Source organism: Neopsephotus bourkii, unplaced genomic scaffold (assembly GCF_033783945.1).
Source record: "Neopsephotus bourkii isolate Nb327-2 ecotype Australia unplaced genomic scaffold, CSIRO-AGI_Nbou_v1 NB_1846, whole genome shotgun sequence".
NCBI lineage: Eukaryota > Metazoa > Chordata > Aves > Psittaciformes > Psittacidae > Neopsephotus > Neopsephotus bourkii.
Window position 1 is genome coordinate 862,631 of NW_026902319.1, and position 26,851 is coordinate 889,481.

Consider the following 26,851-nt stretch of genomic DNA (forward strand, 5'->3'; position numbering starts at 1 on the left):
TTAGCTACAGTCAAAGTACATGTTGATGATAAAAGATCTAATTGACATTCCCATTCTTAGGATTCCTTCAGAAAAACACACGTTCTGTGTGCCTTTACGCTGCAGCTGGAATTAAAGCCACCAAAACACCCCAAAATGGAGAGGGAAAGGTGGTCCCATACAATCAGCCTGTTATGGGAATAATCCCCTTTAAGCAGTCCTCTCTGTGCCAGAGGACCAGGAAGACTGAGGAGGAACAGGAGCCTCCTGCAGTCATGCACCAGTTAACATGAGCAAAGTGCCATCCCAGGAGTGAAATTACTCTCTAGGCTGATAAAAGGCAAAAGGAAAGCAGCATCTGGCCTACAATATTTAGCCTTTTCTACACAGTTTAATGCTGTGTGAAGCATGGTAAAAGCAAAGTTTCTTCAGCCCCAGGAAGACAGCTGGCGATGAAACACAGGAGGGACACCATATGATGGAAGGCTCTTAATTGCAAAATCTCTGTCTTCCCTGTCAGAGCAACCACACAGTAGTAGAGGGTAACTCAACAGAGGAGTCAGGGAAAATCAAGCAAATATAAAACTTGAAATCCATCTCTAGATGCAAACTTCCTGTGCCTTTGAGTACAGATGGCTCTTGGATCTAGCTCCAGCCCAAAAAGATGTGGTTTAACAAGGCTAAGAGATCCCCAAGTTCAGGGCTCTCCAACTTTGGCTTCTGACAGGGAGCCAGCCATACAAAGAGGTATTTAGTGGAGAATTTCAGCACCAGCAGACTACAAACACCCAATTCCATCAGCATGAGTGATAATCCCCAGACACCAACATTCACTCACACCAACGAAAAGCACAAGGATGGTGGGGGAAAAAAAAAGACAACAGAACAGCAACCCAAGGGGGTTGAATTTCATTTGATGTTCACTAAACCTATAAGAGGAAAAGAACTTTTTCTTTCAACCTATATAGAATACCTCATTACGTACTGATATTGTTAATTGATATTCAAGTGCCCAGAGGCAAAGACACAGTACACTTTTAACAAGCTGAAAAATGTTGTTAAATACATGAATATTATGGAGAAGAAGGCAAACCCCAGCAATACCGTGAAAACAAGCCTGCAGGGAACCGAGGGAGGTGACTCCATGCTGACAGACAGACTGGTACCAGTGTCCTCTAAAGCTGATTTAAACCCCACTACTTTTATGCTGCACTTCATTCACCACCGTGACTACACAAACCCTTCGAGCCTCCTAATAACAGCATCTCACTGAGATCATTGCAGTGACATGAAGGGCCACATGTCAATGGACTTCTAAATCTGGACCTTCCCTCCTCCCCTCTTCTTCAGTCACTGAAGCTCTGCTATACTGGTGCATCAGCACCATCAGTATTACAAGGGCTGAGAAGGAATTGAGCAGGGATTTTTCAACTGTACTGCAGACTGTTCCTTCAGTACTCTGAGGGTTAAAATTACCAAAACCAAAAACAAAACTGGAAGAGGTGGCTGAACTCTACAGCAAATATAATTAAGCTCCTGCTAAAGCACATGACTTCTCTTAAATTTGAAGCACAAACAACTAAACTCTTTTATCAGCTTTATGCTGAGTAAGAAAGGGATAAAGAATTAGATTTTTACAATTCAGTATAAGACAACCCCAGCCCTGCAGAATCAGCATCAGCCCCGCAGGCTGTGCAGGGTGGCAGAGCTGGATACCTAATTTTTGAGACAACAGTAGACAGATATTTAAAGCTATTGCTCAAAGGGCTTAAATAATGAGTTGTAAATTAATTCATTATCATTTGCTGTATAGCTGATGGAAAACAAATCTCATACGCCCCACAGGTTTTGGTGAAATCTGACTGCAGATGCTTTTGGCCAAGAGACAGAAGCACCTAATGCTGGAGGCTTAATTTGTGACCTTGCTTCAATTCCAACAAACATTTGTTTCCTGAAAGAAATGAAGTTTTAATGAATTGGGGGTAAATTTGACTGATCTTGGTTAAAGTTTCAAACTTAACAAATACATACCTAGAAGAGAGCCTGAGAGTTACGAGCTTTGATACATACATTTCTTAATTACTCTAAAGCATTTTAAGACCCAAAAAGCTCAAACTAAAACCAGGTAAAATCAGTGCTGCTGTTTTTAGAAGAACAAACAATAATAAGGAAGAACTGTTACAAGACAGTAACTTAATGTACTAGAAATACACAAGAAGTCAGGAACGAATGCAGACTTTCATTGAAAAGAAGAAAAATGATCATAGAAATTCTCAAATAATAAAACAAGACTGATAAGCATTAAGTCTCCACAAAATTAAATTACTTTAAAAAAGAAGAGAAAAGCAGGAGCAATGAGCCCCTGATAGGGAAAATGACTGAATTAATGTATCAAAGGATGGAGATAGGAGAGTAATCCAGAGAGTAATAGAAAAAGAAAAGTTTAAAGGGACACCTTGGGATAAGTTTTCTTTGAAGTATTGCACGTCCTAAAATAATAGGAGGGTTATCTAAGTACGCCCATCATGCATCACAATTATTGTACTACACTTTCTCTTACAGAAAATTCATTACATAAGCGAACAGTAAGTGCTCCTGCAGAACAAGCCTAATTAAGAAGCTCTCATTCTATGCAAAATTGGTGTCATGGACGCAGAACCAAGTCTATACTTCAGATCCTGGGTGTGCACCCAGGCTACACGTGATCCTCCAAGGCAGAGCAGCCTGGTGGTTAGAAGCATCTCTACAGATAGTATATCTTATTAAGCCAAAACATGGTTTTGTTGTCCTACATCTCTTTTTCTCCCATTACCCATTTCCACAGACTGCCTGCCTTTGACATCACAAGCATTAGCTGCAAGACGACCAACAACTGTTACATCACATGCAACTGGCAATATCCCATTTTCTACATATGTTGGAATGATAAGCTTTGCAGGCCATTAAAACAACATAAACAAGCCTAGAACTTGAAGGCAATAATCAGCTATCACTTTGCAATCTTTTCTGTAGCATGCTGTGGGTGGGGGACAGTGCACTTGTCTGCCACAGAGATGAATCTGACTTCTTTAGCAACTTACATCACCATGAATGGTTAAGGAATAATTATCAGGAAGAGTAGATGATGTGTCATCAGCTGAAAAGATGTCCAGTTTCTGCAGAAAAGGAGGCTACTCATAGCTACGCAAGACCAAAAGATTGCCCATGCTCTGCACAGCAAAACTGTACCAAAGAGGTTCCTTTGTTACTTTTTTGACTGTGCTGGAAATGTACCTATTATACAGTTTACAAGGAAATACATATACAGTGTATTGCCTGAGGGACTCCTTGGGCAAGGTCTTTGAGAAAGGTAATCCTGCCTCCTTTCCCAAGACCATCCACATACTATCACAGTGCTGTATGACTTTGGCATGTCCTTTTGTTTTTTAAGATGTAAGAGCTGGAAATATTTTATCCTATTTTATATAATATTTTAGCTTTAATGGAATTAATTTTGCCTCAAGTCACTTTCCCAGCCCAGCTCCATGACCACCTTACAGGTGCAGTGGTGTGTCCAGGGCAGAGCCAGTACTGCATCCAAATGGGATAACCCAAACTGAATAGCAGCAGATACTAATTTCTGAACTTCATTTTCCAGCGTACGTGACAGATGATACAGATCTCTCCACATGACTGATCTACAACCAATAATCAAATACATGGCAGATACCATCTTTAGATGAAATTCAGTCTGGAAGTTTAAATGGAAAAGGGAATCAGATAATTAAAATCCTGCCCTTAGTAATACATTTTCTAAAGTGACAAAATCTGTAAAAACCTCAGGCAGAAACATAAAGTGCAGCTGAAAGAGATTCATTGAAAGCCAAATTAATATTTTCATCTGTCAACACAGAAAAAAGTCTCTAAATGAGGTGGAGTTCAGAACGAGTACCAAGCACAGTGATTTACTACCTTTCTCCACAATTTAAATTACTGTTTCTTTAATGTTCACTAAATTTCTCCTGTAGAGTTTCAGCCTCAGTTTCTCACAAAACCAAAACCAACTTATTTGCACTTTCAGTGCTTTCTGCAGCATGTCAAAAAAAAGGAACATTCAATTGAGACAAAGCCAGCGGTTTTCCAGTGGCCATGCCAAAAATGGCTGAAGGACCAGAGTTGGGATTAGTAAAGCTTTCTTCACCTCTAGCTCTGCATTTACTCTCTAAGCTGTACGAATGGGCTTGTTTGCCATACAGTCTCCAGGAACAGTAAGTTTCAAAGAGTGAAACTAAGCATACTTACGTACTTGTAACGCAAGCACAACACTCTCAAAGTCAGACCAGCTGATCAGGGTAATAGTTTAGCTACACACACATTTAAATTATTCGTCCAGCTGATGGGGTGTCTCCCTTAAACATATCCTCTCAAAAAGCAGTGAAAACAGATTTAAAAAATAAATAAATTAATCATAAGCATTTGGTTTCACTGCTTCAAAGAGTCTACAGGAATCACCAATGACAGGTTGCAGTCTTAATTAAATGAAGATTAATTGTTAAATTAACTTAAATTTAATACAGTTAAGTGATGTATCATGTTTATATGAATTGATCGAAAACTCAGCTCGCAGCCATGCACAGATCCGTGTTTAATAATATGATTTTAACATTCAGTTGTCACCATACGACCACTTTATTAAATATATATATATGATGATTACCATGGCACTGTCAAGTATTTCCAACATTCTGTCATCCAACAAATGAAGATTTACAGATGCTATTGCTACCATAAAATATCCACACTTTGATATAATTATACCAGTACATAAAGTACCCTGAATAGCAACATTTCAGGGCAAGGGGACAGGAGAGAATCATGCTTTTAAAATAACACAGCTGTCAGCTGTGACTTCCATGCTTAGGGGTAATCACAGCAATGCAAAAGTACGACAGGCTGAGCCTGGCCCCCACAACCCCCAGCACCTGCAAAGCAGCAATGAACAGCTATAACATCTCCCCAACATTCCCAATGGCAAATTGCAAATTAGTACTGAGGGCCCAGGCCTGAAGCAGAAAGGGCTCCATTAAGAAAACAGACATCAGCAGAAGGATGAAATGCCCATAGGATCCCACCAGGTCCTATGAAGAAAAAGAAAAGAAGCAGCCTGAAAACAGTTCTTGCCTCTGATCTAGAGAAAAATTTCTTCATCACCTCAAGCCTCACAAGTAAATTAATACCGGTTAATCCCTTGGCTATTTTTACAACAGCGCCTTTGCCAAGCAGCCAAGATTTCCAGTAGAACCAGGAGCAGTTCCAAACAACACAAACCATGCTGCCAGGCACTCTTGTTAAAAAATTTGATGGTTTTAAATAAGGGTAAAGTACAGGCAGAACGGAAATTGTCCATTAATGCAAGCAAACCAGTAACAGTCCTGAGGCACCAAAGCACATAAGACCAGCGAAACAGGAAGGCCCTAAACAGCAAAACAGTAGGCCCTAAAAGGCATCCAGAGATTTAATAGCCAGTTACAAGCTTGATTTAGTTAATTAGAGCCAAATATCTCATTACACAGATAGGTCAGAAATTTCCATTCCCAACATCATCTGTACCCTATTACACATGCTGTTTATAGAGAATTATTTATCCCCATCTTTAAAATAATGCATAAAAATGTAAGTCTTCCATGGGCTTGTCTTTACACATTAGAAAGCTTTTCTGAACATGATGCTTGAGATAAAAGTTAGGTTCCTTCACATGAAAAGTCAGTACAAGATAACGAAACATTCCCATGAAAAGGAAAACCATTTCCAGTGACTGTAGCAAGGATTTTGTCAAACAGAAACATTTCATAGATTCACTCTGTTGCTCTACATAAAAGTAATTTCTATTCCAAGGGCAAATCTCAGGTCTTAGCTTCAGTGTAACAATTGAATCTGCCACTCTATTAATTTTATTCTGAGATGCAACGTATTTAGAGAACTACTTAAAAATGCAGTGTTTTCTCTTAGACAACATACAGCAACCCTTTTCCCAAAGTAATTAACATTGTGGGATTCATTCTGATGTGCTTACTCATGCACAACAAGACTATAGGAATAAGACAAAGAGAAATATCCACTCTGCACTTCCTAAAGCAGGAATTCAATTTTATCAGTCATTGCCTTGAAAGTTATACACTAAGCTTAAAATTTTAAGAACCTCTTAAGGATTAAATCTCAGCTCATGTTAACTACATTGCCCCACTGAAGGTAACAAATCTATATGCATTGCTACTACCTAGGAACTGTGGGAGGAGGAACTTCAGCAAGATGCCACATGTGTGGCAGCAGTAGTTAAATCTATAAGGAAAGAAAGCAATTTTCATCTCAAAGTCCCAAAAGAGCAGTACTGGAGCTGTTTGCTTTATTCCAGCTGTGTGAGAAGAATCAATTGCACGTATGTACTTCTGTTAAGCCAGGTGAATTGCTGAGTGTGCAAAATGATGGCTGGCTCCAGTCACCTAAAAACAAGCTCAGAACTGGTCTAAAAGTGGGGTCTTTGAGGGATTGCAAAACAAGAAAATGGGCTTTATTGAAATCTTCATGTGCTCCATCCTTCAGCTCCCAGTTACCCTTCATCCCTTCCTTACTAACTTTCGGTCCTGTCTCAATTCAGATATGCTTCTTTATTTGGCTTTTTTAAATGTTCTCCAAATAGCTGATTTATTTGGATATGCACATAAACTATTTCCATACCTCAGACAGATGTGTTATGATGCTGGGCACCAGCAGTATCCTGGGACTTACTAACTAAACAACAACCCACTTCATTTGCACCCAGTTGACAAGAGCTGTGTGCCTACATGCATGTCCCGCCGGCTCTGATGGTGGCTTCATAGCCACCCACCAAAGCCAGCAGCTTACATGTCCAAACACTGCTGGGCTTTGATCTCCTACCCACCTTGGTCTCACACTTCATTTTCAGGATGTGAACTGTTTCAACGCTTATGTGACAGACCTGACTTCCAGTATTAACAGATGTTCTTTAGAACCAATAAAAGGAAATAAAAATAAGAACTAAAAAGTCAGCTTGGTTTAGCGTAGGAAAAACATCCTGGCATCTCGATTTTGCATTTGGGATTTGCTCCGCTGTGCCTCTCTCAAGCAGCACTCGGTGTTTGCCTAGCAGTCATCCCTACCACCTGTACTCCACAGCAGCAAGAGGAAAAGCTATTGGTATTCAAGGCATACCCCAGTTAAAACTACTGCCATAAGCTGACAAAATATCTCATATTAGATCCTAGGACAGCTGTTTCGCTACCACCTTGTATGACGTAAGGCAAAAGCGAAAGAAAATTATGGGGCAGAGAATTAAAAAAGCCAAACAACTCAGCCCAGGCATCAATCATCTCTATTATCCTGCCTAGGCACGGGGAAACTTTGTGCAGAAAGCTGGACACTGCTCTCAAAAAGTGCCTCTGTTTCACAGATTTGCTTCTATAGCCTTTAAAGAAAAATTGTTTCTAATTTAAGTCATTAACAATGATTATTCACAACTTCCACTGAAAATACAAAGCACCCTACTAATGCAGTCGTCTGGAAATATTACAGCAATGTGTCACTTTCACTTTTGTTCTAAATAAACAGAGGGAAATAAAAATTAAGTATCACACTAAACACAAATGCTATTTCATTCCTAGTTTCTGAAGGGCGTCCATTTTAGAGCACAGTGCATTTAGACAGCTCATTATTCTAAAAAATGAATTTAGCTGTGAAGGAATATTAATTTTCTTGAGAGAAATTTGATTTCATTTTACAACTTTTCTGACTTTATTAGAAACATCTTAGCAAAGTGCAAATTGCTACACCCTGTCCTTCTGCAAACTGGACAATAATATCCATCACGGATCCATTAGAGAAAGGGAAGAAAGGGGATGTGTCGCTAACAAAACACCTATGGGTGTTTAAATGGTTATTTGCATGTAGTAAGAAATGCTGACTGATTCCTCATTGTTGCCTTGTACAATACAGTGCCATGTAAATAAAATTATGATGTGAATGCATTGCTAAACTTGTAGGGGAAAACTATTATACACACACAATCTTTGCACAAAGAAAATCTGCTCTCCTCCTTTGTATTTATATACAAATATTTACACAGACTGAAGAGCACTGTGTTGAGCTCTTCCTGCATGGAATAGCTTGTATTTTAAAAACAGAACTATTGCACTGCTTTCAACAATTCTGAAGAATATCTATTACAAAAATATCCTGTACATTGGGAACATGAAGACTGAAAGACACTTGATTGGGTGTTTATATCCTACTTGCGCAACATGATGGGGCTGTAAAACAGTTCCATAAACCCTTAGAGCCAGCTGGCCTAGAACAACCATAATGGTACTGAAAATATATTTATGATTACAAATATTTTCATAAAGCAGCCTTGAGTTACCTTGTATTTACCCATGGACAGCTACTGTGGATTAACAGGGATACAGTGGCTTGTTATCCCAGAGCCCACATAAACATGCTTACTCCAGAGCAGCTTAAACTGAAGAGGTGAATCAATAGGGTAGCTCACTGAGATGTCATCCCTAAAGGATAGAAAAAGGTCTTCCCAGATTCAAGCAATATAGTTAATACTATTTTCATGCACAGATACTAATTTCCCACACATCTCATGTCTGCCAGGGAAGAAAGATCATTATGTGGCATGGGAAATGCCCCTGAATCAGGCAACAGGCAGTAAATGCAAATGAGACTGAGTTACAAAACATTAATTTTCTCTAAACTGAAAAATATCACAAGGAAATGCTGGAATTTCTATCCCAATTTGCTTTTCCTTTCCCTAATGATTTTTAAATAAAACAGTACTGAACACATATTCAACACTTTTCCCTTATCTTAACTCTTCTTTTTGCTTGTTGTCCTCCAGAAAACCCAATTTTTAACAGTCAGTTGCAAAACAGCTTAAAAATGTGGAGAAAAGGGATACTTAGAAACACAGGAGCTGGGGGAAGGTCTAATTTCAAATATAACATAACTAGGCTTATATTTAGCAAACAAACATGTTCCATATGCTGAGTTGAATACACCTAGCCTACACTTCACATCCACCTAGTGACAGTAGGGGACCAGATACCCCAGTACAAGGCATGATTAAAGCTGGTTATCTTCACCTCTTTCATTCCCCTAAAAGAAAAACAGAAGGAAAAAAGAAAATAATCACAACCCAGGGTGCATTCTCCTAGAATTAAGCAGCCAATGTCATGTACCAGACCATCCCTGGAGACATTTCCAAGGGAAAGCAGTTCCATTGAAAAGGATCTGCCCTGGCTCACACCTCTGCCCCAGGAGGCTGAGAGGATGGAGGAATTCAAACATGAATGAAGCATTTTCCTTGCACTGTCCACTGCAGCTCCTCATCACGCCTGGCTCGCGTTAGGAAATTGTCTGCTTCAGCACAACACTTGCCAGAAATTATTAACACTCCGGTTTCTCACAGGGAAAGACTGGCTGCTCTGCGCTGCTGAGGTGGCTGGTGGAGGAGTGAGCAGTGGTGTAACTTCAGTGCTTTATCTTAGCCTGAGATGGAGAAACAGAGTAGAGCTGAAGAAGCCGCTTTCTTATGCTTCCCTCATCATATGCAGAAACAATGTAGGCATGCGAGATGGGCAGCGATTTTGAACTCATTGTGTGGCTACAGACTTCCTACATGCAAATTTCAGCTACCTAAAAAGTCACTTTCCAACCCCCGTTGCCAGCACATTATCACCTCACTATCTGAAGATTATTTCGCCCTGTTACTGTAGTATCCATGAGCAACTCATCATCTTTCATAGATTTATTCTCACGAATCCCTGGAGGCAGAGAATCACAGTGATGTCATTTTTGCAGATAGCTTTTATGTGACATGCTTCTCTAGCATTTGACCTAAGTTACACACCAATGCCAGGCAGAGCCAGAGGAAGAAACAATGACTGGTACCCACAGCACTGAGATGCAGCCATGTCCCATCATCATCACCCTCTGTCCTCAACAATTATAACTTATCCTTTCTCTTAATTCCTCCTGCAGCTTTTCAGCATCTTGACTATTATCTAAAATACCAGCCAATATTACCTACCTACACCTCATTAAATATTTGGGACTTTAATTACACTGAACTCCACAAAATGCAGATTTGGAACAGCCCATACACAACCAGTACCTCAGTCTGCAAACCACAGTGCAGGTTGCTGTTGACCTCATACTGATAACCAACTGGTAAAACAGAACTAAACAGCAGATCTTTAGCTAAACTGTTAGCCAAAGATAGCCCACAGCAAGTGTTTCCAAGAACCACCTTTCCTCCCTACCATGCTCAGGATGAGCATACAGGGAAGGGAAGATCTTTGTCTCTCCAGATACAAGTTAGTTCTATGCCCATTCAGGTACAAGGTATAATGCTATAAGCAGTGTGTTCCACTTGTCTCCGGTTCCCCAATAAAGGAACTACTGTGTAATTTGACAAAGATTTGTCAGATATTTTATTATCCAAAAGACTATTTAAATCCAATAATTTGAATCCAGAATACACGTTTTTGAAAAATTCTTACACTGAAAGTGGACTCTTTTCCTATCAAACCTGTCATGACTACTGCCCTTGGATAAATACTACTGCACAGGTTATTCAAAAGAGGACCTGAAATCCATTCAGAGCCTTTAGAGACCATCATGTTAATTTGGCTGCCAGTCATTTACACTTAAGGCTGAATTCAGCTAAAAAAACCTAAAGACATGTTCCAAACTGCGTAAAGCTGCAGAGGGAGATGCTTCTCAACTCCATGGTGGAAACTGGAGTTTCATTTTGCTTTAGTTCATTTCAGTTATAACATCAGACCACAATGTCCTGTATTTACAGAATCAGATAATGTTTTATAATGTAAACAGTCAAGAGTTTAATTTACACGTGTGGCTTTTCCCAGTGTACCTGGAGCTTACCTGTGCACCTCGGGGTGCTCAAGAAGGAAAATGGGTTATACTCATTTATTTAATCATTAAATACATATAGTTAAGGATTAGACTAAGTGATTTGATACAGGGATATGTGGCAATAAAGGGGGAGGAGAAAATCCAGAGTTGTTTGGGGCTGGTGGATCAGAAGAGGCTATGCATCTATGCACTCCCAGAGCTATGTGCTGCCAAGGGTCAAGGCAGGCAGGGATGCTGCAGACAGAATTATCTTGGCTAGCTAGCTAAGTTTGTGTGAATGAATTGAACAGGGGTAGGTACATGGAGCTTTATTCCATGGCCATACACAGCTGCTCCATGTGCTGCGCACTGCTGCCTTTGGGAAGGTGAATCCACACAGCCATGGGGTACAGCACCTCCCTAGTACTACTAGGTATTTCAGGATATCAAAACAGAAAGCTGATGGAGAATGTCAGAATACCCTGGAGAAGTCTGTCCCTGGACCAAATGAGGTGTGAAAATCAAATTAAACAAAAGCACATTAAACAAACTGTTGAATGAAGTCCCAGGTATATGTTTAACTTTCTCTGGAGTCTACTGAAAGGTGTAGCCAACTGGAGCTACACTTACACTACTTGCTTTCATATGCTGAAGAAAGAGTAAATGAGTGTTTTGATTACTTGGTCCTAAAGAGGACTGAAAAAGAAAATAACTACTACAGACCTGGATATGGGCCACCACTTGTTTTGTTTCATGCTTTTGATGAGGAATAGAACACAGTTACCACTACTTTTTTCTTCTCTTTCCTTTTTTTTTTTAAATTTCCCCCATTTTTAGATTAATTTTTTTAATTTGCCAAAGCACTTTTAAAGTACTTTTCATATTTTACAGCACAGCTTTTTTTTCAGTGAAGCAGAGCAACACACAGAGCTTCGTATTCCCTGCAAAGTCTGCAAAGTCCTCCACTGTTTTGCATCCTTCTGAGCCATGTTTCCCTCTCCTCTCTTCTCTGTCCCCAGCTCCTACCCAGTTTCTTGCCAGCATCACAGTGGGTACCAGAATCATTGATTCCCTGTCAAAGCTTTCTTGAAACAGTGCAGCTAAACATAACACCTTTAAACATAAACCATAAACAGAACACCTTTCTACAGTTTGCTCTGAAATAAAATGCTGCAAATCACAGCTCCCAACTATGCCATTATGTCACCAAAACAACAAAACCCAGCAATGATAAACAGTTCTTTGAAGATAACTGGGAACAGATATGATACAGTAAGTACTCATTATTATTTGAAATGTGGAAGCTCATCTTTTTCAAGTTCAAGATTTTTTTTTGCATGCTTTCATATGCATGAAACATGTTCAAATCACATGCTTAACAAGATCTAATGTTAATTTGGGCAAAAGTTTGGTATTAGCTCTAGCCAACTCTGGATATGCAGAACATCACACGTGCAACATCACACTCTTGCTGGGCTACTGCATGCTGTTCTGGCCATATGCTGGGTAATGAGGAAGCAAAACAAAAGACCAACTGCAGTATTTCTCCCTTAGAAAAAGATAAACTTAAGCTAATTATATACTTTGTCCGGAATGAAGAGAAATTTAAACCACGCTTGCTTCCTTATAGCTAATATTTATGTTAACAATGAAGGAAAATACTATTCCACTAGGATACACCTAGAACTGAAGAGCAGACCATTACATACTTTCTGACAGATTGCAGCAGCATTAAATACAATAAAATATGTGGATTCTACCAGTCAAGACATGCTTTGAACAGGACTCCGCAAGGGGTGCTTTTTTCACTATATAATGTTTTGACTAATTAATCATCTACTCTCACGGGGATCTGCTCCCTTTTTTACCCCTCGGTAGGTCACTGGATAGTGATGTTAATTTGTCAAAGTTGTCATGCAATTTTCTGCTTATTGAAAAGTGAGGAATTACACTGCAATTTCAAAACCTATACCACATAAGGCAACTCCGGTGCCAGGGTCTCAGAGTGACCTCTGTGTTGATAGAGGAAAAAATAGGTCTCTTTCATTTATACTAGAGATTAAAGTCTTTATCCCTCGCTGCATCAGACACTACAGCTTCCCTTCCAGAGGTATTTTGTTTGGGGTTTTGCTTTGTTTTTTGAGTACCTGCACAGACGAAAAAGAGGAAATAACATGTCAGGTTCCTTATTTCTATACGATTTCCATCTGACTTCACACAATTTAATTACATAAAGATGGGAAATTCAATTTTAACATTCAAATGTTTTCTGAAAATAAAATTCTGTATTTACCAAGAAAAGATGGAAATTTGCATTCAAAGGCATATATCAAAAGAGGAAAATTAGAAAAGAAAGGGCAATTGTCTTTTGCTGTGAAGGATTCAGCCACAAGGGAGAAAAGGAAACATCCTTCTACTATATGTTGAAAAAATAAGGAAAGAAAACGTGAATGCTCCAGTTTCATGTCTCCTTTTCAGTACATGGTACTTTAGGAACCTTAATAAAACCCAGACATTTTGACCACTTCAGCCCCCCCAAGGGATATATTTCAGTCGCTAAAGAACATCTTAACTCTCAGGCGCTTACACATCTAGCAAAGTCAGCTGGACCGCCACTCAAAAACATGTTTCAGCACTTGGTAGAGCTATCCATAAATCTTCACATGCTCCACAAGAGAGGCTTCAGACAGAGGCTGCTGGCCACCAGCACTGCAATAATTCATTTCTATAAAATCATTTTCTACCGCTCACATGGAGCCAGCAGCCAGCCTGGGCTTCAAAACAAGAGGCAAACTTAGGAGGAGGCGAGAGGCTGCAGCCTGCGCTGAGCATGCTGTCCCCTGCTTCTCACTTCTCTGCAAACTCTGGTCAACACAGGCAGGAGTCTATAAAATAAAACAATAAAAAAGACTCACTCAATGCAAGAGCCAATTCATGCTTTGACAAAAGCATCTTTTGAAAAGAAAACGCCTGAAGTGCACAAAAGGTTCTTCTCGTTCCACTAAGTGGAAATAGTTCAGTCCTTGGATGATTTCAAAAACAAACTCTCTAAACTGATGAGGAAATTTGGTGGTTGAGCCCACTTCATCTGCTCCAGGGGTCCAGGCTGCCTCACAAAGTAGTCCAGAAAAAGCCTTTTCCTGCAGCAACCACCTGCCATCATCCACCCTTCATGCACACTGTAATCTCTGTGAGACCAAATTCATGTTTAGCAGGATACATCTTGTTCTCTGCTGCATATAGCAAGGAGTCTAATCCCTCCAAGATTAAACTGTCAATCAGAGGGACAGCTCTTAGTGCCCTGAGGGAGATGTTCTATTATGCAGGGAAATCTCTTACCCGGAAATTTTCAACTACAAGATGTCATTCAGTTCCTCTTCCCAGGCCTCTGACTTAATAATAAATAAGTACATTTAAAAACACTGATTTTTAAATTTTACTTTACTAGAATAAAGGTAAAGAAGAAGGCTTCAGACTGGTGTAAGACAGGACTGGATTTGGAGGAAGGGTGGAGGACTGAGAACCAACAGAGCTTCCCACCCACTGTCAGCTCCAGATTTCATATTTCCAGGAGAATTATCAAACTATTACATTTCAGTGGGGGAGAGGGGCTGCTTGCAGTGTGCCCTGTGGAGAAATCAAGGCAGGAATACAAAACTGCTCAAGGCAGACTGGGTTAAATGGAGCTTGCCAAGAACAAATAAGAGTGGCCTGTCAAGAAGATTAAAATAAAGTAGATGCTCACAATGGAAGGATGGAGGGAAGATCAGAAACCAAGCAGTGTGAAATGGCAGGAAAATGGGGGGAAACCCTGTTTCTGTGGGGGAGGTTTGTAAGTTGGCTGCTTTTAGACCAAGATTAACCTGCCCAGCCAAAAGAAGGGGTTGCCCTCAAACACACAAATAGTATTTTTTTCTGTCTTAACAACACCAACGTGCATTCAGTGTCACTGAGTGCTAAATATTATAAATGTTCAGACCAACTGCAGCAGTTTATATAGACACTGGATTATATTTCCATCCCTTTCAAAGTTATCAGCCTGTGTTCATTCAAGTAGTTTTGAACCAAGAGCTCAGATCCAAGCCACACCAAACCTACAAGCAGTTGAGAAATTTATTTTACACCTAATTCTTAAGGTGTCCTTAAAGCAACTGAAATTTGAATCCTAATATGATCTAAGAGAGTGAATGACAGATTCAAAAGTGTTTGTATTACCCAGGGTTTTGCCAGGTCTCTCAAGAAAGGAATACTAAGTGAGTCTCCAAACCAGAAGCTATCACATCTTCAAACGCAAATGAAACGAAACTGGAAACAAACTGAGAAATGAGCTCTTCATTACAGCTGTGATTAAATGAACCTACTGTCTAATGCTAGGATAAATATGGTACTTCAGTGGACATAACTGCATTTCACTGTAGCAAAGTTGATTATAAAAGCATGAGATAATTCGCAATTATGCAGTAAAAACATCCCATTTTTCAAATGGCACACAAATTTAACAGTGCCCATACACTGACATGTAACACGCACCGTTTAAGGATTTTGGGGATTTACCCCAGTAAGCATGCCAGGCTAAATGAACCTATGAACCACACCATCTACATTCACAATATCAAGGTTTTCCCCAGTGTTTTTTCCTTCTTCTTTCTCCCTCCCTCAACTTGCAAAGTGAATCTCAAGGCTGAAACCTTCAGGCTTGGCACTGAAACACAGGGCTCTGCAACCCATGTTTGTGGGACACTGCTCACATGCCACTGCCAAAAAACCCCCACGGAAGTGGGAGGCCTTCAATATTCCCCAAAACTCTCATGATGCTCCAATTCCAGGAAATTCAGAAATACCATTACATCCAGATGAAGCTCACCCATTGTCCTGGGTTCATCAGTAGCAGTCATTTTTCTCCTTCTTTGTAGCTGGTGCAGTGCTGGGGCACAGTGTATGTTTCCAGCCATCCAGTGGAAGCAACCACCGGATGGCTGGGTTTAAACCTCGACACCCATAGATTTCTAAGCTATGGGGGAGACAAGGCCCTACCTCCTCTTGCACTTCCCATAAATTAATTCCCCAATATGACAGAACTGTACAGCACAATAACCTTCTCATTGAGGTTTGTGTTGTACTTAAGCTTAAATCTAAATTCCTTGGATTTGTGATGTTTCTTTTGGTAGAATTATCATACACCTGTAAAGCTGTGGGGAGGCTGGGAAAAGCTGCATGCAAAAGGCACTCAGATTGAGCATGGATGAGCACAGGGCTTTTTTTTCTGAAGACTATATATAATAACAGCCACAGCTTTTGAAGGCTGATCCTGCCTTTCTCTCTGTCTCTACAGAAAACACAAAGTCAGTAACAACAACAATGAGACCGAGCAGAATGATCTGCTGGTCCAGGGGCACACAGGTCCAGCTGACACCTTGTGGCTCCATTCAGCTGCTTTCCACGTCACACGAATCCTTGTCCACAATCCCACGTCAATGCCAGGGTGGAAAGACAAAAGGATTGACTGTGGTGCTGCAGTCTTGTTGCTGCACGGTGCTTTGCGTCTCATCCAGATTTGCATCTCCAGCTACTACGCTCTCCCTCCCAAATTTCTCTCTCCCCTGTTATTTTCCATCACTGAAGATGTCACTGAGTTTTCTCATCAGCATGAAACATTCACTGGGAAGAGTCAAGTTTATTTTGTTCAATGTGTTTTTGTTAGATAAGCACTTGGGAACTGCTATTTATCTTGCAGAAGTCCTGCTTCCTCTCCATGCAGGCCAGCAGCCCGCAAGATGATTTCTGTAGTGTTCTACTTAACTGTGAGTCTTGTTTCTTCTAGTCAGTCTTTATGATTATAGTGAAGTGCTGCCCTAGTATGTAACTCAAGTTACACTTCCGTCACATGTATTTATATTCAAACATTACAGGTCTTTTTGGGGATCAGTTTTATTTTCCCTCCACAAGAACTGGGATGTATCACAGTGCTGGTTGGTGCACAGCAATTCCCACAGACTGGACAAATATTCCCCAAGCGCTTTTTCTGCAGGCATGGAAAGAAGGCTCAAAATCCACAGTGAATCTCAAACAGAGCACGGGAGCTCTGCATGTTTTCAGGCATCTCACGCAGACACTAAGTGACCAGCGGTGGTGAGAAAGCAAGTGTGGTTTGCCAAGCAGTCACAGGGGGATGGCCTCCTCGAGATAACACACCCGTCGGCAATGGGATCCGCTCCAGATGGACAAAACACACATCAGCTCATTCAACCTGTGTCAGAAGTAATTTGTCAAGTGTGTCTCAACATCTTTTTGTATTTTAGAACACATTAAAACAGGATAAAAAGGAATTCTGCTTGCTGAGATCACACAAGCCAGGCCTGGCTATCCCCTTGCTAAAAGATCCTCTTGATGCTTTGTGGTAGTCAAGAAAACCCCATACATTTAGTCTTCTGATAAAAGTATGCCAGAAGATAGGACAGAGCTTTTACTGAGGTAGAGCTACTGCTATAGTCTCCTAATGAAATTATGTGTTTCCTCCTACGAAATTATATGAGCCATATAGCTGGAAGAATGAAAACCCAAAGACTTTATACCAAGGAGCAGAGCAGACCAGCATCACCCAGCACAAACCTACTGGCACCACAGATGGGTGCCATACCTCAGTGCCTTTAGGGAACATGAACACTGGGCAAATGCCTTTGCTGCAAAGCTTGCAAGACAGCAGTGAAAGAAAAAGAAAGGACGTTATTTAGAGTCTCAAGGCAATCCCCCTCCTGAGCACTGCGGTTTCTGTTGAGTCAGAGCTGTCATCTGCCCTGCAACAAACTTATCTTCACTGTCCATTTTGCAAGTAAGATTCAATCAGGGCTCCCAGACTCCTCAGGGAACCAGCACTTTAGCATGAACTGCTTCCACTCGAATGTAATGGAGTGAGATTGCTCATGCCATTATTTTAAATGGTTTGAGGCCACACGGTCCCCAATTTCATTAGTTGCATTTATATACAGACCTTACACTTAATACTGCGGAGCACAGAGACATGTATACATGACATATCAGCTTCTCGCCACCGCCAACCACAAGAAGAACAAAAAGAAGCAAAAAAGCAAAAATAAAATAAAATAAAATAAAAAATAAAATAAAATAAAAAAAAAAAAAAAATATAAAATATAAAATAAACAACCACCACCCACCACAAAGAACCAAGGAAAAAAAACCACAAAAAGAACCCACAAAGAAATTAAAACAAAACCCAACAGCAGCAAATGATCAGCATAAACCAGAGTAGGGGTTTAAGTGTCTCCATTTGATACATCATCTATGTGGGGAGGATATTTCTGCCCAGATGTTTAAACATCACACACTTTAATCAACTGTTTGCAAGTGGAAGATGCAGAATGGGGCTCCTCCCATTCAATTAGAAAGATTGCTGTCTGCCAGACCTTGCACACACTGGTGCTGGAAGGCAGAGTAAAAACAATGGGAGTCCCAGACTTTACCTGTACTCAGGAGTTCATTTAGGCTCACGTGCTCTATTTAAGCCAATTAACTCCATTGCTGCTGAAGGCTTTGTGGGCACTGGTCAGACATGAGAGCTTGGGACCATGCCCTCACACTGCAGGATATATGCATGCAGAGATGTGTCACTCATCCACTTAAGCCAACCTTAGGCCATTCTACACTAAGTTGAGACAGGTTTAAAAATAAGCTCAAGGCTGGTACAATATTGCATTGTAATAACACAAAGAGTGTATGTTTCTGTATTGGGCAGTACCTTTGAGTCTAACAACATGTGAGAGAGAAACATGAAAACAGTAATACATTGATCCCAAACTGAACAGTGTGACAGGAATGATACAAAGCACTCATGAAAACAAAGCCACGAGCAATTAAGCTTCAGGAAGCTGCACAGGTGTGCATCTAATCAATGCTTATATACATTTTTCCTGGAAATGCTATAATTCTGTATCAACTTCATTGTTTAAGAAAAATTACACACTTCAGACTTCACAGAGGATCATAATAACGACTTTATCCATTTGGCTATTCATTTATTAAGTGTTATTAGCGTCATTTTATACTTGTGCAAAATGATAAAGTAATATAAAAAAAGAGAAACTAAATTAATGGAGTTGAATGCTGATATGTTTTTACAGTTTGTTGTTAGTTGCAACATGGATACAGTTAAACAACAGATGCTGTGAGTTCTTTTAGCTACCGGTATTTTTTGTTTTGTTCTGTTTTTCTTACAAAACAGATATTTTCCCATTTAAACAGCTGCTGGGTGATTTTCAGCATGGAAAATTAAAACCTTCTCCCCAACAAAGAAACAATGATTTGCTGTTAATTCAGATAAGGAAAAAGAAGAAAGAGCATTTTTATCCAAACACAAGGTAAAGAAAGGGCATAATCTGGGATGTGAAATTAACCTGCAAACAGTGTCACAGGCAAAACCTATATTGCAATAAACAGGCCAAACATGACAAGACAAATCTGGCTCATCCACATCAGAAACTTTTTTATGGAGGCAATTTGCTTTGAATTTTTCCATTCTTCACCCCAGCACCTCCCCTCACCATAACAAGGATCCTGTAATACTGCATTAAGCAAGTCTATGTGAATATTCAGTGGAGCAATCTCGTTTCAAGATGAACTTTTTGGTTTAAATTTAATCCATGTTTGTGCTAAAGATGAAGCCAATTAAATGCTGCTTCGCCTGGAAGGGAAGTGCAAGGACCCCTTGGTATTGGAGCTCATTCCCCCCCAGATTTAGCCGAGCTATGGTGAATTCGGGTTTCATTCCCACATGCCCAGAGCTCACCAAAGGCATCAGACAGAGGGCACCACCCTCAAGAAACTATTGTGGGATCCCTGGAGCCCCAAGGAACTAACAAAGGACTCTGAAGATATGAGACCAGTACCCAGAAAAGGTCTTCATTAGAGAAGGTGTGGCTGCCACATCACTGGCACTGGGAAGCATAAAAGCTGTTTAAGAGCAAGTAGAGACCATCAAAGTACTGGGAATGTGTAACACCACCAGAAGGGAAAACAAGTAACTTCAGGGGGGCTTTCAAAGGTGCCACACAATGATAGCTGTACTATGCTGGCATGCACATATTACAAGCAATGGAAAAAGTCAGGACACAACCACCTACACGGGTCCAGAACAACAGTGATGTGAGACAAAGTGCAGGCGCCGAGACCGTAAATTTATAGGATGAGAAGAGAAACCTCCTAAGTACAATATTTACTGCCTACTCAGGATTCTTTCCCCCCACCCTGCTATGTTTGCTTGACCTTGGACACTCCCTGCTTGGTATTCTCTGAGCAGTACAGAGCTCTCAGTACTCAGCAAGTCTTAGCCCTTCCTGGCTCACAGGCTAAGGTATTTTGTAACATCAGACACCATATGGGGGACCCGCCTTCTCTCTCTAATGCATAAGATACGGCTATAAAGCCCTCTACATACACAACTGATGTATATTCATTAAAAATCAACGTATAACATTTGTATCATTCCAGCCACACAGGGAGGATGAAGTGCCTCCCCGCAGGTAACACCACTTCACTCAATTCACGATGGGCTGCTTTGCACCATGTTAGATAAAACCTGCAGCTGCATCCTTTGCATTTCAAGCCCGTATTTCTCCTTCATAAACAGCATTCAGAAAGGAGACCAAGGCATGCACAGCAACCCTGCTAGCACTGCAGAAAGCACTCACCTTTTTCACACACATACCCAAAGGTATTTTTCCATGAGATAATATTTTTCAGGCTCTTTTGGACTTGGAGAAAAAGGGTTTCAGTGAAATAAAAACATCTCTTTATCTTTAAACAACTGTCAGTTTAGGAAACAACTGACTGAGCAGCAGCTGTGTCCTGGGTTGTACATTGTTTTATATGAAGGCACTCCTTAAAACAGAATCCCATAAGTCCAATTAGTTTGTGAGCATCTACCTCCTGCTGAGCTCTCCTAGCATTGTAAGCATACAACCCAGGCTGTTTTCATGCTTTCCAGGATTGCATCTGGGCTAAAAACACTGGATAATTGTTTTAACACAGCAACTGTGAACATTCCCAGCCTTTTCGGACTTCTACACAGTCATCATATGCAGCAAGGAGAGCCTTCCACATTAATATAGAGATACTGGAATGGCAATGGAGAGATAAATGGCATGGACTGAACAAACTGTAGATTAGGAGGCTTTTAGGCAGATTCCTGCTTCATACTTACATACTGCCCACATTACCTCAACATTTGTACTCAACTGTCTGATGAACACTGCAAACATAAAGTCATGTGGACAGATCCTGAGCCTCAGTTATACTGACCTGCACGGATTTACAACTGAGAACAAAGCCCTGAAGTTTTGGAGAGACTCCATTAGCTTTATTTCACCTCCTGGATGAAGACCAAACTCTGCACTCATCAATATGATTCACTCTGCTTCACTCTTCAGCTCATGGCCTCTGACTATTCACACTCAATGCAAGGCAGCTTCCTCCCAGTATGTTCCGGAGGGGAACAACCTATTTCCAGAACACTCTGGCTGGATGTTGCTGTGATAGTGTTTGAAACAGACCCTGCAGCAGACTAGAGAGAGGAACAGTCCACTGGGGTTGCGCATAAAGAGACAAACACATTCCAGACATTCACACTCTGAGCTCTGAAGTACCACCTGTAACTGGAACATAAAAACATATTACAATTAAAATCTAGGCATTCAACACTTTTCAAAGGCAATCAGACAACCTGATCTGACTCTCTGAAACCCAGCTTTTACAATCCCGATCGCTAAGCAGCTTGCACTAACGTGCTCATTTGTCATACGTTTCTTCACTATGATTTTTGAATTGTTAAAAGTCAAAGAGAGTAGTAATACAGCATTGTTCCATTGCTTATGAAAGCCATGCAGGAAAAAAAAGCATCAAAAATAATCTAGGTCAGTTCATTTGAAGTGCAAATTACTTTTGCATGCAATACAAAACGCAACAAGTGCCTTTCAAGCTGTCTCATTTGTGATAACACAAAAGTTGCTGATGGAATGAGAATTCCCAGGTAGTTATCAGGGAATTTTGCATATCATTTGTACTTCATACTGCATTAGCAACTCTCGCATCATGTCATCAGCTTGAAAAAATAAAACAATGAATTGCATCTCTCCCAGTTTTTATTCTGCTGTGACTGAGTAATCACATCACTCATCTCAAATGATTTTGCATTCAGTGCAAAATGCTTTGTTCTTTTCTAAAGGAATAAGAAACCTTACACTACCCTGAATTACCCCAGTTTACTAAGATGAATAGTCAGCCATCAACAGAATATCTGGATATCACATCTCCAAGGTACACAAGCTGCACTAGACCATCAGGTATCTCGCTATTAGCAAAACAGATAGAACCAAAGCTAAGGTTGCTATCTCATCTCTGACCTATACAAGCTGAAGGAGAAGGAACAAACAATATCCCAAAGGTATGACAGAATGCTTGTATGGACAATTTTAAAAGTAGAAAGTGACAACAGTGAGAAAAACACTTTTTTACACTTTTTTTTGAGTACTTGGTGAAAGCTAAGGGGAAAGAAACCTAAACTAACAAGCAGAAAACCAAAACAAAACCCAAACCCAACAAACCTCGCTCAACTTTTCCATTATAGTTCATTGCTCTGGCTAGAGCTGCGTTAGCACTTTATAGACTTGATAGCACAGTTGGCAGCTTCTCTGGGTCAGGAAGTACAGGCAGTGAGAAAGTAAACGCTCCTTTGTAAAACTGCTTTTTCAAGTTTCTACTACCTCCAATCTTGGGCTCTGACTTTTTTATCCCATCAAGCAGTCCTTCACCCAGGTTAGGCCACTTACCCTGCAGCACAGCAGCTGCTCTGAATACACTCTCTGGCTGCAAGCAGAAGCCCAGACAACATGTCCCTAATGTACTGGGGAAGCTGGAGCTCTATCGTCTTATGCACCAGTTTACATCCAGCAACAGAGGATCAAGGACACACTAGGTGGGGGTACCTGTATCTGTGGTACTATACCATAACATCAGTTCTCTCCCCACTAACCCACAGGTTTATTCTCTAGCTTGCCCCACCACAGTTTCAGAGCCTGAAGAGGTTTATATCAGCACATGGTACCAACTCATCCTGTGCCAGCGCTGGCTGGAGTCAAATGGAGGCTTTTCAGATATTGTGACGCCAGCACATCTGAATCCTGATCTGACACTGCAGCTCTGGAGCTGCCCCAAGACTGCTAAAATCAGGTTTGAATGCAAGGGACAGTGCTTCGTAATCTGTGCAATTTGCAATTTTGCATCGTTAGGCTTATGTACTCATTAGGCTGTGCAGTCTGTGCCTCTCGTTTCTCATCTCTTCCTTCTTTTAGTATCAGCAGCACCTCATTGGATTTCTGAAGCAGTCCTCACTAGATATTTGGTTCCTTTTAAAATAGAATTTGCGGAAAACATAACATTTAAATGCCCTTCAGCAACACATCTTCTAAATTACAGTACACATTAATTTTTCACAGGACTTTTGTAGCAGTTTTATCTTACATCTCACTTCAAGTGACAAGAGAAAAAGATTTAGAAGTACCTTTGTGAGCTTTATCATAAAAAAATATGCATTCACTCCAAAAACTGCCCCCCTCCTTTTTCCCCCCCCTTTTTAAAGTTAGCCATGAAACTGAAATTTCTGAAACATAAGGAGACTTGCATACTACCTCCAATCAAGTGGGCAGAGCATGAGAGGCCTAATATACACTGGCTACAAGCAGATGTTGAAAAATAACATTTCAAACCAGCAGAGCAGGAGACAAAACAAAACACAACTATTGTTAATCCAAAAAGTCACAAGCAAAAAGCCTGAGCACAAAACCGATCCAAATTGCTAACAGAACATGGGCAAGCAAGAACATCCGAGCAAACTGACTTTCCACAAACGGCACTTTAAAGCAAGTAAGCAAATCTTGATCACAGAGGACTTTTAAGAGCAAGTTAGACAGCTGTCAGCACAAGAATAAAGCAAGGACCTGGAGGAACACGAGGATGGACAAACTGACCTCTTGCTTTCCTTTCTGTCTATTTTTTTCTGTGAAATTTGTGACAATTGGTAAAATACACATATGTCACAACTTATTAAATCTTCAGACTAATAACAGGTTAGAGGACACTAATAAAGCTTGTTCTGAGCCCTATGCTACAACAGGTTCTTCTTCTGCATTTCAGTATACAGTGTCCTTCGTAGCATAATACAGACCTGGATAGGTAGTAAGGAAAATAAAATTAATTTTCAAGTCTAAAGTTCTTGTAAGTATCCTTTTTCTGTTGGAATTAACACTATTTACAAGCCAACTGGGGCAATTCATATACATTAAGGTCCAGGGTAAACTGCTAAGTACATCAGAGAAAAGGCTACTCCACCAAGTGAGCAGGTATGGGATGAGGACAAAGGAGCACAGGGTGGCCGCATGCAGAGTAGCAATTAGGAATCTAAACCTACACAAAATAGTTGTAAATTTTGGTCTAAAACAATAACTGCATTCTGCACTGAGAGTTATTTTTAAGTATTTCCCAAAGGATCTTCTAAAACCTTATTCCATAAAAACCTGGGAAGTTGGAGGTTGAGCAACCATCTACTTAATCCCAGCAAACTGAAAGGGAAGGAAGTAAAATACCTGACTACATCCAGTGCCATAATTTGATGTAGCAGAGCAGTGTCAGAGTTAAGTATGAATGACCATATAGCTTTGACCAGTCTAAAACCCTACAGGGGATTGCTTCACACATTTAAAAATACAAAAAAGCAAACTTAGGAAAAAAGATGCCATGAGGAAACAGTTTTCCTCATTTCCTCATTTCCTTTTCCATTCATTGCACATGCATTTTGGCGAAGACGATGCAGTCTAGATAGATGAGAACAATTTTCCATCATTAGAGAAGTCTTAAACAACCCCTGACTGCTTATACCGTCATCTTGTAGGCTCCCACTAAATTGCAGTTATTTGTTCAAAACAAAACGATGAGGCCTGTGATATAATAGAGCAATTTAAGCAGTGAAGAATACAACACCTGTAATTCAATTTCATGGCAGCTGGTTTCACAACATGTTTCTGTAACACTGCTACAATATAGGAAGCTTCTCTCAGAGCATAGCAATTCTTCTTTAAGTAAGCCAGGCTCTCAAGAGGATAGTGGGCTTCAAATAGACAAATACTATGAACAATAAGGAATTTCTATCTCTATGCCAGTCCTTTCAGTTCTACCTCATTAGCTGCCACTGTTCTGAGGGTTTATATTTTAGTTTATATTTCAGTTTATATTTCATATTGAGAGGCTGTTGTCAGGAAAGGTAACAATAAAAGTCATCCAAGATCTCTAACCTTGAGTAAGTTTCCAGGCGGAGGGACATACAAGAGATTCTCTTCCCATTCATCTTTGCTGTAACAGTCACCATATACAAGAAAAAGCTGTAAATTCCATGTATATGACCTTCCCAAAAAGTCAAGGGGGGTGCTGGGGGAAGATGGACATATCAGTAATGACTAGTCAATGGAGGAAGTACAGCAAAAACATTCTCCCAAAAGGAGAAATCTACTATCAGCTCAAAACCCTGCAGCTGAACTGCATCCAGCAGTGAATCCTTCTCATCCTACCTAGCAAACGATAAGGTCATTTGCTATCTTGGCAGAAGGTTCTTTAAAGTACAAATTGATGCAGATATCAAAACTGAGGTTTGTAAAGGCTAAGCTGAAGCTAAGTTTGGTTTTACTGCAAACACCTCAGTGAACCTAACCTGACTGTGGATCTCTCTGCATCTCAAATCTGCAGGTAGAAGGCAGGGATGCCATATCTCTGTTCATGATTCAGTGATCCCAGTCAACTTGGACATAAATATGCAAAACAAACAGACTTCGATAGAGTAAAGCATAATAAAGATCTAGAACTTCTGATCTTTTCAGCAATCATGCCTGTCACGTAGGCACAAAGGTTTAAAGAAAGTCACCGTGAAGCCCTATCATTACTGAGCACTGTGCCAAAATCCCATCAAAAAGCCAGAATAGAACAAGGCAGTTCTGGTCTTGCAAAAAGACAACAAAGCCACAGCCTCAGCAACTGACAGAGCATTACACAAAAGACTGCATTCACTGAATACTTCACCATTTCAGGCCTCTCAATCATTCAGCTGGTTCTGGTGTTAGTTCACTGTCAGGCCTGATGCTGATTAAAAATCCCTATCCCAACCCAGTTCCACTCATGATGCTCCAATGGCATATTTGTCTTTCATAGCAGACCTTGGTGTCAACAGTTAATAGAGTTTATCCCTTCTTCTAGCAGAGCGAATCACCTGACCTGAATGAGGCAGGAGAATGGAGTCACCTTTTATTTCCACACCAGCTGCTTCAGCTGAAAGAGGTTTTGCAGGGGGGCAAAAACACCTCAGGGCACCCCAAATCCTGAATTTTTTAAAAGGACCTCCCAGGGTTTGGTCCTTCAGTTGTCACATCAGCTTCTCTTTACAGAGAGGTGTGAGACATAAGTCCCTCCAAAGCCCAGCAGAGCTCTGCCAGCACTGCCAGAAGGAGGTGGGCAAAGAGCAGCATCTCTCATAATTAATTCAGCTGAATCAGAAAAATATTTACAACTGCTGCCTTTGCTGAGGAAAACAGGCAGAATTCCGCTCACACTGAAAACATGAAGAGATGGGTCAGGCTCCTACTACACAAGCATGGATTTCAAATTATGAGCTTATATAGCTACTATTTTGTTCACTTAAAGCATCCTAAACTTATAAATTATGAAAGAGATTACTCATCACACAAACTGATCTTAGTGCTAACACCATCCTTGATTAAGATTAAAAAATGGGCGTGTTGGGGATATGTGTGGTTTCTGGCCTTGGAGGGGGTGGGTTAAAAGTGGAAGCAATATAATGCAGTTTATTTAGATTTGTAGTATCAGGGCAGACATTCCTGCAAACGTTCTA

At 40.5% G+C, this 26,851-nt stretch overlaps 1 protein-coding gene across 11 annotated transcripts in view; it reads right to left on the reverse strand.

Moving 5' to 3' along the window:
- The window catches only part of SGCD (sarcoglycan delta), a 525,277-nt gene that overhangs the window by 224,829 nt on the left and 273,597 nt on the right, over positions 1–26,851 (reverse strand). The window contains exon 1 of one of the 11 annotated variants that reach the window (XM_061343984.1): positions 8,393–8,496. The exons of the other annotated variants lie outside the window; for them this stretch is intronic. The gene's annotated coding sequence lies outside the window, so the exon portion shown is untranslated. Of the gene's footprint in view, positions 1–8,392; positions 8,497–26,851 lie in introns of those variants that run through there. 11 annotated transcript variants of the gene reach the window in all.